The sequence below is a fragment of the Geotrypetes seraphini genome, chromosome 2 (assembly GCF_902459505.1).
Source record: "Geotrypetes seraphini chromosome 2, aGeoSer1.1, whole genome shotgun sequence".
In the NCBI taxonomy this organism is placed as follows: Eukaryota; Metazoa; Chordata; class Amphibia; order Gymnophiona; family Dermophiidae; genus Geotrypetes; species Geotrypetes seraphini.
Window position 1 is genome coordinate 140,403,470 of NC_047085.1, and position 13,238 is coordinate 140,416,707.

At 46.8% G+C, this 13,238-nt stretch overlaps 1 protein-coding gene across 4 annotated transcripts in view; it reads left to right on the forward strand.

Annotated features, from left to right (window-relative positions):
* The window catches only part of TMEM241 (transmembrane protein 241), a 117,816-nt gene that overhangs the window by 55,926 nt on the left and 48,652 nt on the right, over positions 1 to 13,238 (forward strand). The gene's annotated exons all lie outside the window — the stretch shown is intronic.

Consider the following 13,238-nt stretch of genomic DNA (forward strand, 5'->3'; position numbering starts at 1 on the left):
AACTGGACGACGTTCTGGGGGAAGAGCAAGCTATACAGGAAGGACAGACTTCACCTCAGTGGAGATGGAATGAGGCTACTTGCAAGCAACATCAAGCGAGAAATTGTGAAGTTTTTAAACTAAGAAGAAGGGAAAAGCTGACAGTTGACCAAGAGTCGATGGTTCGGGAAACGGTATACCCAGAGGATACCATGGAAGAAGATTGCAGGGAAGACTTACCGGATCATAGGCAAGACAGAAATCCCAACGGGTTGGAAGGGACGGAAGCATCAGAGACAGAAGGAGGAAGGAAGTGCAAGAAAGTAACAGGCCGCAAACTTAAGTGTATGTACACAAACGCAAGGAGCCTAAGGAATAAAATGGGGGAATTGGAAGCTATGGCACAAAAAGATAACCTAGACATCTTTGGCATCATAGAGACATGGTGGAACGAGGACAACGTCTGGGACACTGTTGCTACCGGGATACAAGCTGTATTGCAGAGACAGAGTAAGACAAAAAGGTGGGGGTATCACCATATACATAAAAGAGGGAATTGAGTCTACCAGAAAGAACACGCCGGAAACGAACAATAAAGTAGAGTCTCTATGGGCCAAAGTACCGGGAACAAATGGAATGGATACGAAGATCTACTACCGACCTCCAGGGCTGTCCAAAGAGACTGATGGAGAGATGACAAAAGAAATTAAACTTGAATGCAAAGGAGGCAACACAGTTATCATGGGCGACTTCAATTATCCGGGTATAGATTGGAACCTAGGCCACTCCAGCTGCAGTAGGGGAGACCAAGTTCCTGGATGCTGTAAGCGATTGCTTCCTGGAACAACTTGTCAAGGAAAATACGAGAGGAAATGCAATTCTGGAATTAATTCTAAATGAGCTACGAGGACTGGCACAAGATATAGAAGTAGAAGGGACGCTGGAAAACAGTGATCACAACATGTACCACTTCAACCTAGACACAGGAACAAAAAATCAATCCAGAACGACTGCCATGGCACTGAACTTCCGAAAAAGGAACTACGAAGGGATGAGTCATGGTGAGGAAGAAGATTAGGAAGAGGATAAGCACTGTAAATACGCTAGAGCAAACATGGTCCCTTTTTAAGGACACAGTCATCGAGGCACAGAATCTAAATATATCACTTATCAACAAGGGTTCCAAGAGGAAAAAAAACAAGGAACCGGTGTGGCTCACTGTAGCAGTGAAAGAAGCGATCAGAGACAAGAAGACTTTTTTTAAGGAATGGAAAAGGACAAAAACTGGAAAAAGCACAAACAACATCAATGCAAGCGCCATAAGGCAGTAAAAGGGGGCCAAAAGAGACTATGAGGAAAAAATAGCCAAGGAGGCAAAACATTTTAAGCCGTTCTTTTGATATATTAAAGGGAAACAACCCGCGAAGAAAGCAGTGGGGCAGTTGGATGACCATGGAATGAAGGGAGTACTAAAGGAAGACAAAGCCATCACCGACAAACTGAACACATTTTTTGCATCTGTATTTACCGAAGAGGATATATCCAATATACCTGAAGCAAGCAGGCTTTACACAGGAAAAGAAGACGGGAAACTGACAGGGCGACGGTCAGTCTAGAAGAGGTATGCAGACAGATTGATAGGCTTAAAAACGATAAATCCCAGGGACCGGATTGCATTCACCCGGGTAATCAAGGAACTGAAAGGGGTTATAACTGAACTGCTTCAACTAATAGCCAATCTGTCGATCAAATCAGGAAAGATTCCGGAAGACTGGAAGGTGGCGAATGTTATGCCGATCTTCAAGAAAGGTTCAAGGGGAGATCCGGGAAACTACAGACCAGTGAGTCTGACTTCGGTACCGGGGAAGATAGTAGAGGTGCTGATAAAGGACCGCATCATCGATCACCTTGATGGACACAAATTATTGAGGACCAGCCAGCACGGCTTCAGCAAAGGAAGATCTTGCTTGACAATCTTACTGCACTTCTTCGAGGGAATAAATAGGCAGATAGACAAGGGAGACCCAATTGACATTGTATATCTAGATTTTAAAGAAGGTATTCGACAAGGTCCCGCATGAACATCTACTTCGAAAAATTGCGAGCCATGGGATCGAGGGTGATATACTCATGTGGATTAAAAACTGGTTGGCGGATAGGAAACAGAGAGTGGGGGTAAATGGACAATACTCGAACTGGAAAAGCGTCATGAGTAGAATGCCACAGAGTTCGGTGCTCGGGCCTGTGCTCTTCAACATATTTATAAACAACCTAGAAATTGGCACGACGAGTGAGATGATTAAATTTGCAAACGATACAAAGTTGTTCAGAGTAGTGAGGACACAGAAGGATTGCCAAGACCTACAACCAGACATAACCACAATTGAGGAATGGGCAGCGAAATGGCAAATGCGGTTCAATGTGGATAAGTGCAAGGTGATGCATGTCGGTAATAGAAATCATATGCACAAATACAGGATGTCCGGTGCTATATTCAGAGAGAGCTCCCAGGAAAGAGACTTAAGAGTTCTTGTAGACAAGTCAATAAAACTGTCCGTGCAGTGCGCGGCGGTGGTGAAAAAGGTCAATAGAATCCTAGGAATGATTAAGAAGGGGATCCCGAACAGATCTGAGAAGGTTATCATGCCACTATACCGAGCCATGGTATGCCCCCACCTGGAATACTGCATCTAACACTGGTCGCCGTACATGAAAAAGGACATAGTACTACTCAAAAGGGTCCAGAGAAGAGTGACAAAATTGGTTAAGGGACTGGAGGAATTGCCGTACAATGAGAGGCTAGAGAAACTGGGCCTCTTCTCCCTTGAAAAGAGGAGACTGAGAGGGGACATGATTGAAACATTCAAAATATTGACTTAGTAGAGAAAGAAAAATTGTTCACCCTCTCCGAGGTGAAGAGAATGAGAGGGCACTTGCTAAAGTTAAAAGGAAGTCCATGCATGCGTGTGACATTGTGTGGCATCTGCAAATGTGCAGACTTCCACCCTGCCCGACACGATTTGAGGAGGCTTTTCAAAACCTGGACAAAGTGCTGGGTTTTGAAAAGCCATCCGGACATCTGGTAACCCTATCTTTCATACAGAAATCTTGTCCATCTCATCACTCACTGGGGTGCCAGCCTGTCCCAGAACATGGCTGTCCAATAGCTGGTTTCTGGACTCAGCTTGGGTTCGCCTACACTTTCAGCTAGCCTTTAGCCAGGACCTGGAAATAGCCCTGCCCTGATGTGAATTGGAAGCGAATTTCAAGTCATGGGAGCTATTATGGAAAAGATGGAAGCCCGATGGGTACTGATGATTTTTAACGAGGGGACATAGAGTAGATGTTGAGAGGTAGATCTTAGGGTTCTGGGAGGGTCATGTGGAATCAGAAGTCTATCGATGAAGGCTGGTTCCTTGGTCTTTTAGGTTTTGAATGTTATGACGACGATTTTATAAATTATTCTGTGAGGGATGGGTAACCAGTATGCTTTCTTTAAGAGGGGAGCAACATGATCGTATTTTTTAGAATTTGTAATAATTTTGATGGCAATGTTTTGGATTAATTGAAGGCATCTTATGTCCTTTTAGCATATACCTTTATATAGTGAGTTACAATAGTTTAGAGATGATAAGAGAATGGATCAATATATTAAGAGAGTGAGAATCTAAGATACTAGCTACAGAACGAATCATTTTAAGTTTGAAAAAAGTTTTTGACCACTACGTTGATTTGGGGGCAATAAGTTAATGTGTTGTCAATGATAACACCCTAAGATTTTGACTGAAGTAACTGATTTGATCACAATATTCTCGATGGATAATGGAGCTATGAGTTGCATGTTATCTTTCCATGGGAAAAGACAGTTTGTTTTTTGAGATGCTGAGGGAGAGCATATTATCACGTAACCAATCTCTAATTTTTTCTAGTTTTGCATTGATGGAATTGATGTCAGTGGGGTTGGATGGATTGATGGTGTGAATAATTTGTATGTCATCGGTGTATGCAAAAGCAGAGAAGCCAACTGACTGACAAAGAGTCAGTAGGGGAGCCAAAAAGATATTAAAAAGTAACAGGGAGAGAATGGAACCTTAGGGAATGCCGAAGTTGTTTTGGAAAGAGAAGGAGGTGGAATCAGTAAACCATTCAAGAATCTGATTGGAGATACCAATCGAGGCAAGCCTATTAAGTAAATGCAGATGAACTATTGTGTCGAACGCTGCTGAAAGATCAAGGGAGATAAGAATAACCAATTTATGTTGGTCGAGGTAGTATTGAATAGATGTTGAAAGACCTAATAAGGAATGTTCAGTTGGGTGACTTTTGTGAAAACCTGTTTGATTAGGATGCAATATTTGAGTTTTGTGAACGAAATCTGAGATTTGATTAAGTACGATCTTTTCTGTCAATTTTGCTAAAAAGGGAAGATTAGCGATTGGCCTATAATTCGAGCAGTCCTGGGTGCCACTTTTGATGATTGGATAGATAGTAGAGTGTTTCCAAGTGTTGGGCAACGTAGCTGTGATAAGACTCCTATGTATGAGTTTGAGAATGTAAGGACCAAAAATAGAGAAATAATGTTTAAGGATAAACGGGGGTATAGTCTCAGAGTTAGAACCCTTTGTGTTAAGAGATTGCATGATGTGTTGGAGCTCTTTTAGGGAAGGAAGGGTGAAGTTAGAAAAGGAAGAACTTAAGGGATTAAGTTTTGTTTTCTTCAAGAGAAGGAGAACAAGTTTTACTCTTGTTTTCCATGATTGAGATGCAGGTGTCCAACCACCAGAGGAGGAACCCAATAAACCTTGGAGCATCACCATGCATTCTTCCACCTATTGTACCCAGAGAGACCCAGCACTCACTCTCCCAGCACCAACCAGTAGTCCTCACACACAGCAGAAATACACAGCAGAGTCTTCCCTAGCACCAACAGACAGTTCTCAGACACCGTGACATACAGGGAGTGAACAGACAGAGCAACAATGAAAAACAGATGACAAGAGGGAAGAGTGTGGCACAATGGTTAAAGCTACAGCCTCAGGACCCTGAGGTTGTGGGTCCAAACACACTTTGCTCCTTGTGACCCTGGGCAAGTAACTTAATCCCCTCATTACCCCAGGTACATTAGATAGATTGTGAGCCCGCTGGGACAGACAGGGAAAAATGCTTAAGTACCTGAATAAATTAATGTAAACCATTCTGAGCTCCCCTGGGAGAACGGTATAGAAAATTGAATAAATAAAGCAGTTGAAGGTCACGTGACGCTATGAGCTGCTGAGGACACGTTCCTGCTCAGCTCCGGGGCCCCGATCCATCTCCACGAGCTTCACTCTGTTTTACAGCACCCTGGCCGCCCCGATTTGTGGCACAACGGATCCGGAATCAATGGACCAATTTCTGACCCGCTCGCAAGAAGCGGCTCGCCCTCCCTCCACCCGAAAAACTCCGGCGCGCATGAAGCCTTGCGACACGAAAATGGCGGCGGCCTCTGCCGCGGCGGTGTCTGTGCTGGCCGACACTGCTATTGCAGACATCCAGAAGGCAGTGGCACAGGTGCTCCGGCCGCAGCTTGAAACTTTAACAGCCCAAATGAATCGTTTGGAGCACCTCTTCACAGACACTGCGGCGCGCACTACAGTGTTGGAGCAGAGGGTGTCTGCAGCGGAAGACTCTGTTAATTCACACGAGCTGGACTTAGCGGCCCTGCAGGAAACGGTACGCCTACAGGCTGACAAGCTGGACGACCTGGAAAATCGGTCGCGCCGGAATAATTTACGGTTTTTGGGTGTACCCGAAATAATCCCAGACGCGCACCTTTTGGCTGAATTGGAGGGTTGGCTCGAGCTGGAATTTTCTGATGCTGTGGCGCCTGGCTCTTTCTGTTTGGAACGGGCTCATCGCTTAGGCGCACGACCTACCCGTGAATCCAGACCACGTGTGGTAATTGCAAAATTTCTAAACTACCGACACAAGATGGATATATTGCGGCACTCCCGGGCCAAGAAGGACTCCTTAAAATTACGGGGTTCTGTTATACGTCTTAGCCAAGACTACTCATCTGCACTTACTGACCGGCGAAAGGCATTCTATCCTCTATGCTCCAGATTGGGGGAGCTTAAGCAGCGCTTCCTCTTTGTCTATCTGGCTCTGCTGAAGATCCAGCATGATGGTACTTGGCACCCCTTCTCAGTGGCTTCGGAAGCAGCAGACTTTATTAACCAACATCTTGGCTCTCCCTCGGCCCCACCTTGACTTTTTCCATCATAGTCTGGATCCTTCAGGGCCAGGGTGGACTTTTCTGACTCTTGATGGTTCCTGTTCATTGTGTTGAGGCTCGAGTTATGCTTCCATGTTTTCTTTCGTAGTTGGGTGGATTGGGGCCCCGTAAGGTGTCTTCACGGTCCTCTTGCATATTCCTTGAGATATGCTGTTTGGGTTTTTTGGGGGATGGGGGGGGAGTTGGATGTTTGGATGGGAACAGTATACAGGATTACTTGTTTGGTTGTTGTTCTTTTTCTGGCCTCCTTTGCTTTACTGTTTTTTGTTCTTGCAATTTTTTCTTTTGTTGCTTGCAGGGTGCTACCAGGGGTATCAGGTGAAGAGCACTTGGGTGAGGCTGGGCGCCTGGGTGTGGAACTTGTCTCTTACTTGTTGTATGTTACCTATGTCAGTGGACCCTGGGTGACAGCTCACTCCGTATTGTTTCCTGGAACGTGTCCGGGATTACGTCCCCGGTGAAGCGTACTAAGCTGCTAAACCAGTTGAAACACCATCGTGCTGATTTAGCTTGCTTGCAGGAAACTAAGATGACAGTAGAGGAGCATAAGAAACTACAACGGGGATGGGTTGGCTCAGTGTTTTATGCTTCTTCTTCGGGTAAAAGGGCTGTGGTATGCTTGCTGATCCGTAAGGGTCTGAAGTGTGCTGTCACAGTGTGTCACCAGGACACTCAGGGTAGAAATTTATTGTTGCATATATCCTTGCAGGGTACAGAATTCCGCTTACTGATTACCTATGGGCCTAATTTCTATTCTCACTCCTATTTCACTACTTTGATCTCTCTAGGCCTCTTGGATTCTTCCTTTCCTCTTATTGTGGCTGGGGACCTTAACCAAGTTTTAGATTCCTCTCTGGATCAATCTACTGTCTCCACTTCGCCAACCAACACATCCACAAAGGGAGTATCATTTCTCTGTAAGTCCCTGGGATTGGTCGATTCCTGGCGGCTTCTCCACCCTTTTGAAAGGGACTATACTCACCAGTCTAGAGGGCATGGGTCCTTCTCCCGCTTAGATTATCTTTTGGTCTCGGAACATCTCTTTTCTCGTGTCACTGAGGCCGCCCTTGGAGGTATCTGATCATTGCCCTATATGGATAGATGTGGCTTGGGGTGTTCCTCCCCAGGGATCCCTCCGGTGGCGCTTTCCTTCCTATTTACAAGATGATCCGGACTTCTTGACTTATTTACGTAAACGATGGGAGGATTTTCTTCTTACTAATGGTCAGCATAAATCTACCCCTGCCCTCTTTTGGAAGACGGCCAAAGCAGTTCTTCGGGGGGAAATTATATCGTATGTTTCTGCTCGTCGTAAACGGATTTCGTCTGGCATCCTTAGATTGGAAAAACAATATTCCCAATTGAAAGCTAAATTTCTTTGTCATCCCACAAACACACTGAGGGAGGAACTTCACGCTGCTCAGGTGGCCCTTAATGCCTTATTGCACGATCGAACCAAGCGCTCTCTTTTTTATAGGAAATATCGTTTCTACCGGTATGGTAACCGGACAGGAAAAATGTTAGCTACCCTGACGAAGAACTGGCAGGATGATCGCTATATCTCTAAACTTAAGGCGGACAATGGTTCTTATCAAACCAAGACAGCGGATATAGCGGACGCCTTTTACCTGCATTTCTCTACCTTCTATGCCAGTCCTGAGCCCTATAGTGGTCCCGATGTTCTTGATTACTTAGAGGATGCTGATATGCCTCGGTTCACTGATCTGCAGAGGTCTGTATTGAACGGACCCTTTTGGGGCACGGAGATCCAAAAGGCGATAAAAAACTTACGCTCTTGCACGGCTCCGGGCCCTGACGGGTTCTCCTCTGAATTTTATAAGATGTTCTTTCTGCAGGTGTGCGAGCCTCTTTTAGGTTATTTTGTCATGGCGTTGGAGACAGGAGCGTTTCCTTCTCATGCTAATTCTGCCACTATTACGTTATTGCCAAAGCCGGGTAAGCCACGGGATGAAGTCGACTCCTACAGACCAATTTCCCTTATTAATGTTGATTTGAAGATTTTGGCTCGCCTAATAGCCAATCGGTTGACACCTCTCTTGCCCCATGTGATTTCTCCGGCGCAGGTAGAGTTCGTGCAGGGTCGACACTCTGTGGTCAATGTTCGACAGGTGTTGTTGGCTGTCTCCAGAGCCCAGTCTACTTCCACGCTTGGTCTTTTGGTGAGCCTGGACGCAGCCAAGGCTTTTGACCAAGTCCGATGGCCCTATCTTTTCCAGGTTCTTAATTACGTGGGGTTGGGGGGCTGGTTTGGGTCTGCTTTGCGTGCGCTCTATTCTGCACCCTCAGCCTCAGTTTTAGTCAATGGGATTCTAACTAAGTCCTTAGAGGTGGGTCGGGGGACGCGTCAGGGTTGCCCTCTTTCCCCATTGCTTTTCCTTCTTTATCTGGAACCCCTACAGCGTACGATTCAAGGAGATGATGAGTTGGTTGGTTTGCCGGAAGGCTCTTCCCAATTACGTGTGTTGGCTTTTGCCGATGATCTCTTGTTTACTCTGGCCCGCCCGCAACGCTCTCTGGAGCTTCTAGATGAATTTCATTTGTTCTCTGGGTTGACCCTCAATAAGCAGAAGTCTTTCGTGTTACCATTGCAGCTCTCAGTGCGTGACACATGGACGGGTCCCTTCCCTTTAGTGTGGGCTGACTCCTCGATTAGATATTTAGGTATTCTAATACCCAGGGACCTAGCTACACTTTACTTTATCAATGTACTTCCTTTGTTGGCTGGGACCGAGCGGCGGCTCTAGGCCTGGCGCTCTTATCCATTATCCCTTTTTGGGAAAATTGCCCTGTACAACATGATGGTGGTCCCTCAATGGCTTTATCTTTTTCAGACTTTACCTATTCTTTTACAGCGTTGTCACTTGCGGCTTCATCACCGTTCCCTCTGCTCCTTTTTGTGGGGTGGTAAGCGATCTCGCATTCCTCTATCTTCTCTATCTTTACCAACTGCACAGGGAGGACTTGGGCTGTTACATCTGGGTAGATTTAATATGGCTTGTCAACTTAGGCATTTGAATGATTGGTTCTGTGCTACATCTTACTTTTCCGCTGCTGCAGTGGAGTGCAGTTCCTTAGCTCCTTACCATTTCAGTTACTTACTTCATGTGAAATGCTTGCCCCCCCTGTGGCAGCTGTATGGGGATTTATTTCTCCTTCCTTTACGAAAAATTTGGAAACAGCTTTGTACTCAATTAGCTCTTCGGTTTGATGTGACACCGTGTCTACCCATTACTGGTAATGGTGATTTTCTCCCTGGTATGGGCTTGTGCGCTCATCCCAGCTGGCCGGGGAGGGGCATGCATTACTTATTTCATGTTTTACAGTCTGATGGCACGTTACAGTCTTTCCAGACACTCTGTGCTTCCTCTGCCTTGATGGCTGGGGATTGGTTTTCTTATGGACAATTGCAACATTATGTTCAATCCCTTCCTAGCTCATCCCTACGTGAAGATGTTCAGGAGAAGCTGTCCGAGGCAATCAGTCTTACTGCTCAGATGCTCATCCCTCTGCGATTTCATCATCGCTCTCTTCAGGAGATGGCTGGAGAATTGGATTATGCAACTTTGGCTACTAAGTGGTCTGCGGACTTACAGTTTCTCATTTCTGAGGATATGATAAAGCGGAGCATCCTTCATGGGACGAAATCCTTGGTCGCTGTGACAGAAAGGGAACGTTATTATAAATTTGTGGTCCGGGCCTACTTTGCCCCTGTCCGAGCCTTCCATGCACATATCTGCTCAACTGATGCTTGCCCCAAGTGTGCGGCCCCTCGAGCTTCATTGGGTCATATGTTTTGGCTGTGTCCAGGAGTTCAGGCTTTCTGGAAACGCCTTTGTCTTCATATAGCAACATTCTGGAATTGTACCTGGACTCCCACGACCACCTTTCTTTTCACCCTGAAGTTATCTTTGCATCCAATTCGTCCTGGCGCAACGGTGTTTGTACGGAAGGCCATACTGGTGGGCATCAAAACCATCCTTCAACGTTGGCTGTCGCCCAATACGCCTACTGTTTCGCATTGGCGAACTCAGATGATTCACTTAGCGGGATGTGAACGCTTAGACATTGTTAATGTGGACTCTAGACGTGGTGCCCTGCATCTTCACTGTTGGTTACCTTTCTGTTTGACTTTGACACCGACGGTGCGCAGCAGATTATTGAATTGATCTGTTGGCCTTTGAGTACTGTTCCCATGGGATGGGGTGGGATGGGGGTGGGTGGGTTGGGTGGGTGGGGTTTTGTTGGGGATTCCTGATTGTATTTGGTGGCTGTTTTCATGTTTATATATATATATATATTTTTTTTGAAACTAATAAACAGATTTAAACATAAATAAAGCAGTTAGGGGGTTTGAATGGGAGGTGTAGGGAATCGGGAGACAGTGAGGATTGGGTGGGGGTAGGGGGAAAGATCTGAGAGCAAGGGCCAAGTATTGCTGGAGGGGCTATGAGGATACAAGGCAGGAATGTGAAGGTCACAAGGTTCAGACAGAGGCAGAGAAACAAAAGTAACAGGCCACTCTACTCCACCTCTCCAGTTTCTAACTTAGCAAAACTCACAAGTGAGTCCAGAGACAGGTTTATGCTTGAGCTAGTCACTTTTAAAGCAGGTCTAATTCACAACATTTTTTCTTTCTAGCACAAGGAAATTGTTTTACTATCTGCTATGGCACAAAAACATCTGTGACATTTGATCACCCATAATGTACTCATGAACTCCCCTGGAAATGCCTCCTCCCCCCCCCCAACATCTTTTTGTCAATGTCTAAAACAGACTTGGAAACATTTTATCCTTTAGTTTGATTATATACTTTGGGCATTTTTCTGTGAGAAACTTGCAGGACACACCTTTTGGACATTTTTCTGTTTTGAAAATGAGCCCTTAAATGATTCCAGGCATGTACCGCCCTTTTACTAAGCTGTACTAAGAAGTGGGCTTACTTCTTAAATAGATCTTTCCTTTCTATTAATCCTTACATAGGTCTTTCCTGCATGCTAATCCCATTTTTAGCACATTTGTAAATTGGGTCTTTTTCTAGTACAGTCAAACCTCGGTTTGCGAGTAACCCGGTTTGCGAGTGTTTTGCAAGACGAGCAAAACATTCTCGCAAAACTTGTCTCGCAAACCGAATGTTGACTCGATTTGCCAGCACCCACCCCGAGAACCGGCATCGCTTCCCCCCTGCTCGCAAAGGCCCCCCCCCCCGCCCGACCAACTTTAACTCACCCCCGGTCTGGCACCGGCATCGCTCCCCCGCCCCGCTCGCAAAGGCCCCCCCTGCTCGAATCGGCACCCCCTCCCCCCCCCCGTGAGAACAGGCACCCCCCCCCCGCCCGCCCAACTTTAACTCGCTCCCCGTCTGGCACCGGCATGCAGCCCACAGGACGTGCCGGTGCTGCTTGAAGATCTTCTTCCTGCCTCTGCCGGCTTTGAGCATGCATCGGAGAATCTCGGCGAGAGGGCGAATTAGAAGGGCTTGAGCATGCGCAGATGCATGCTCAAAGCCGGCAGAGGCAGGAAGAAGATCTTCAAGCGGCACCGGCACATCCTATGGGCTGCGTGCCGGTGCCATACGGGGGAGTGAGTTAAAGTTGGTCGGGCGGGGGGTGTCTGTTGTCGCAGGGGGGGCTCGCCTTTGCGAGTGGAGGGGGAGTGATGCCGGTTCTCGTGCCAGTGCCAGATGGGGGGTGAGTTAAAGTTGGGCGGGCGGGGGTGCCGGTTCATGCGGGGTGGGGGGGTGCCGATTCGAGCGGGGGGGCCTTTGCGAGCGGGGGGAGCAGTGCCACTGGCCTCGGGGGGGGTTTCCTATGGGGAAACTCGTTTTGATATACGAGTATTTTGGTTTACGAGCATGCTTCTAGAACGAATTATGCTCTTAAATCAAGGTTCCACTGTATATCCTTTACTTTTCTACTCAATGAAGCTTACTCAGTACAGTCAAACCTTGGTTTACGAGTACCGTGGTTTGCGAATGTTTTGCAAGATGAGCAAAACATTTTCACAAATCGTGACTCGCAAACTGAGCATTGACTCAATTTTCGAGTCCCCCCGCCTGAACCGGCATCCCCCACCCAAACTGAAGGCTTACCCCCAATGTGGCACTGGCACGCAGCACCAGCCCACAGGAGGTGCCGGTGCCTGAAGATCCTGCCTCTTCCTGGACTGGGCCTTGAGCACCTGCACATGCTCAAGGCCTTCTGGCTCCCGCCTCTCTCCGAGATTCTCCTGTGGGTTGGTGCTGCATGCCAGTGCTAGATTGGGGGGTAGGCCTTCAGTTTGGGTGGGCAGGGAATGCCAGTTCACGCGGGAGGGGCGAGCGTTTGTGAGGGGGTGTCAATGCCGGTTCACGGGGGATCGGTGTTTGCGGGCGGGGAGGCGATGCCGGTTCGCAGGGGGGGGGATATGGAAGTGCACCAGTGGTCTCGGGGGTGAGGGGGTCTTTTGTGGATGTGGTGGGGTGGGGATGTGGTGTGGTAGAGTGGGGTGGAGCAGCGCCGGTGGCCAGGGGGAGGGGAGGTGGAACCAATCAAGCGAGTTTCCCTTACTTCCTATGGAGAAACTCACTTTGATATACGAGTAATTTGGTTTACGAGCATGCTTCTGGAACGAATTATGCTCATAAACCAAGACTCCATTGTACTTCTATTCCCCCCTGTCTTATACTAGGATTGGATTATTGTGTTTTGAAGAAGTCATGATACTAGATATTTTATGTTTATATTTTAAGCAGTCTTGGCGTATTGTGTTTACAGGATTAAATATTTCTGTAGAATGTGGTAGAAGCTCTCTACTTAGGTCTTTTCTCATGTTTCTAATGTGTAAAATATATGCTGAATAAGAGTTATTACTTGTTATTACTGAATTTGCTTTACTGCTGTCCAAGCACATAATTTCTATTCTCACTAAAATGTCTCTCTCCTCTCAAGATACCTCTGCCTAAGATTATCATACTATAGATAACCAT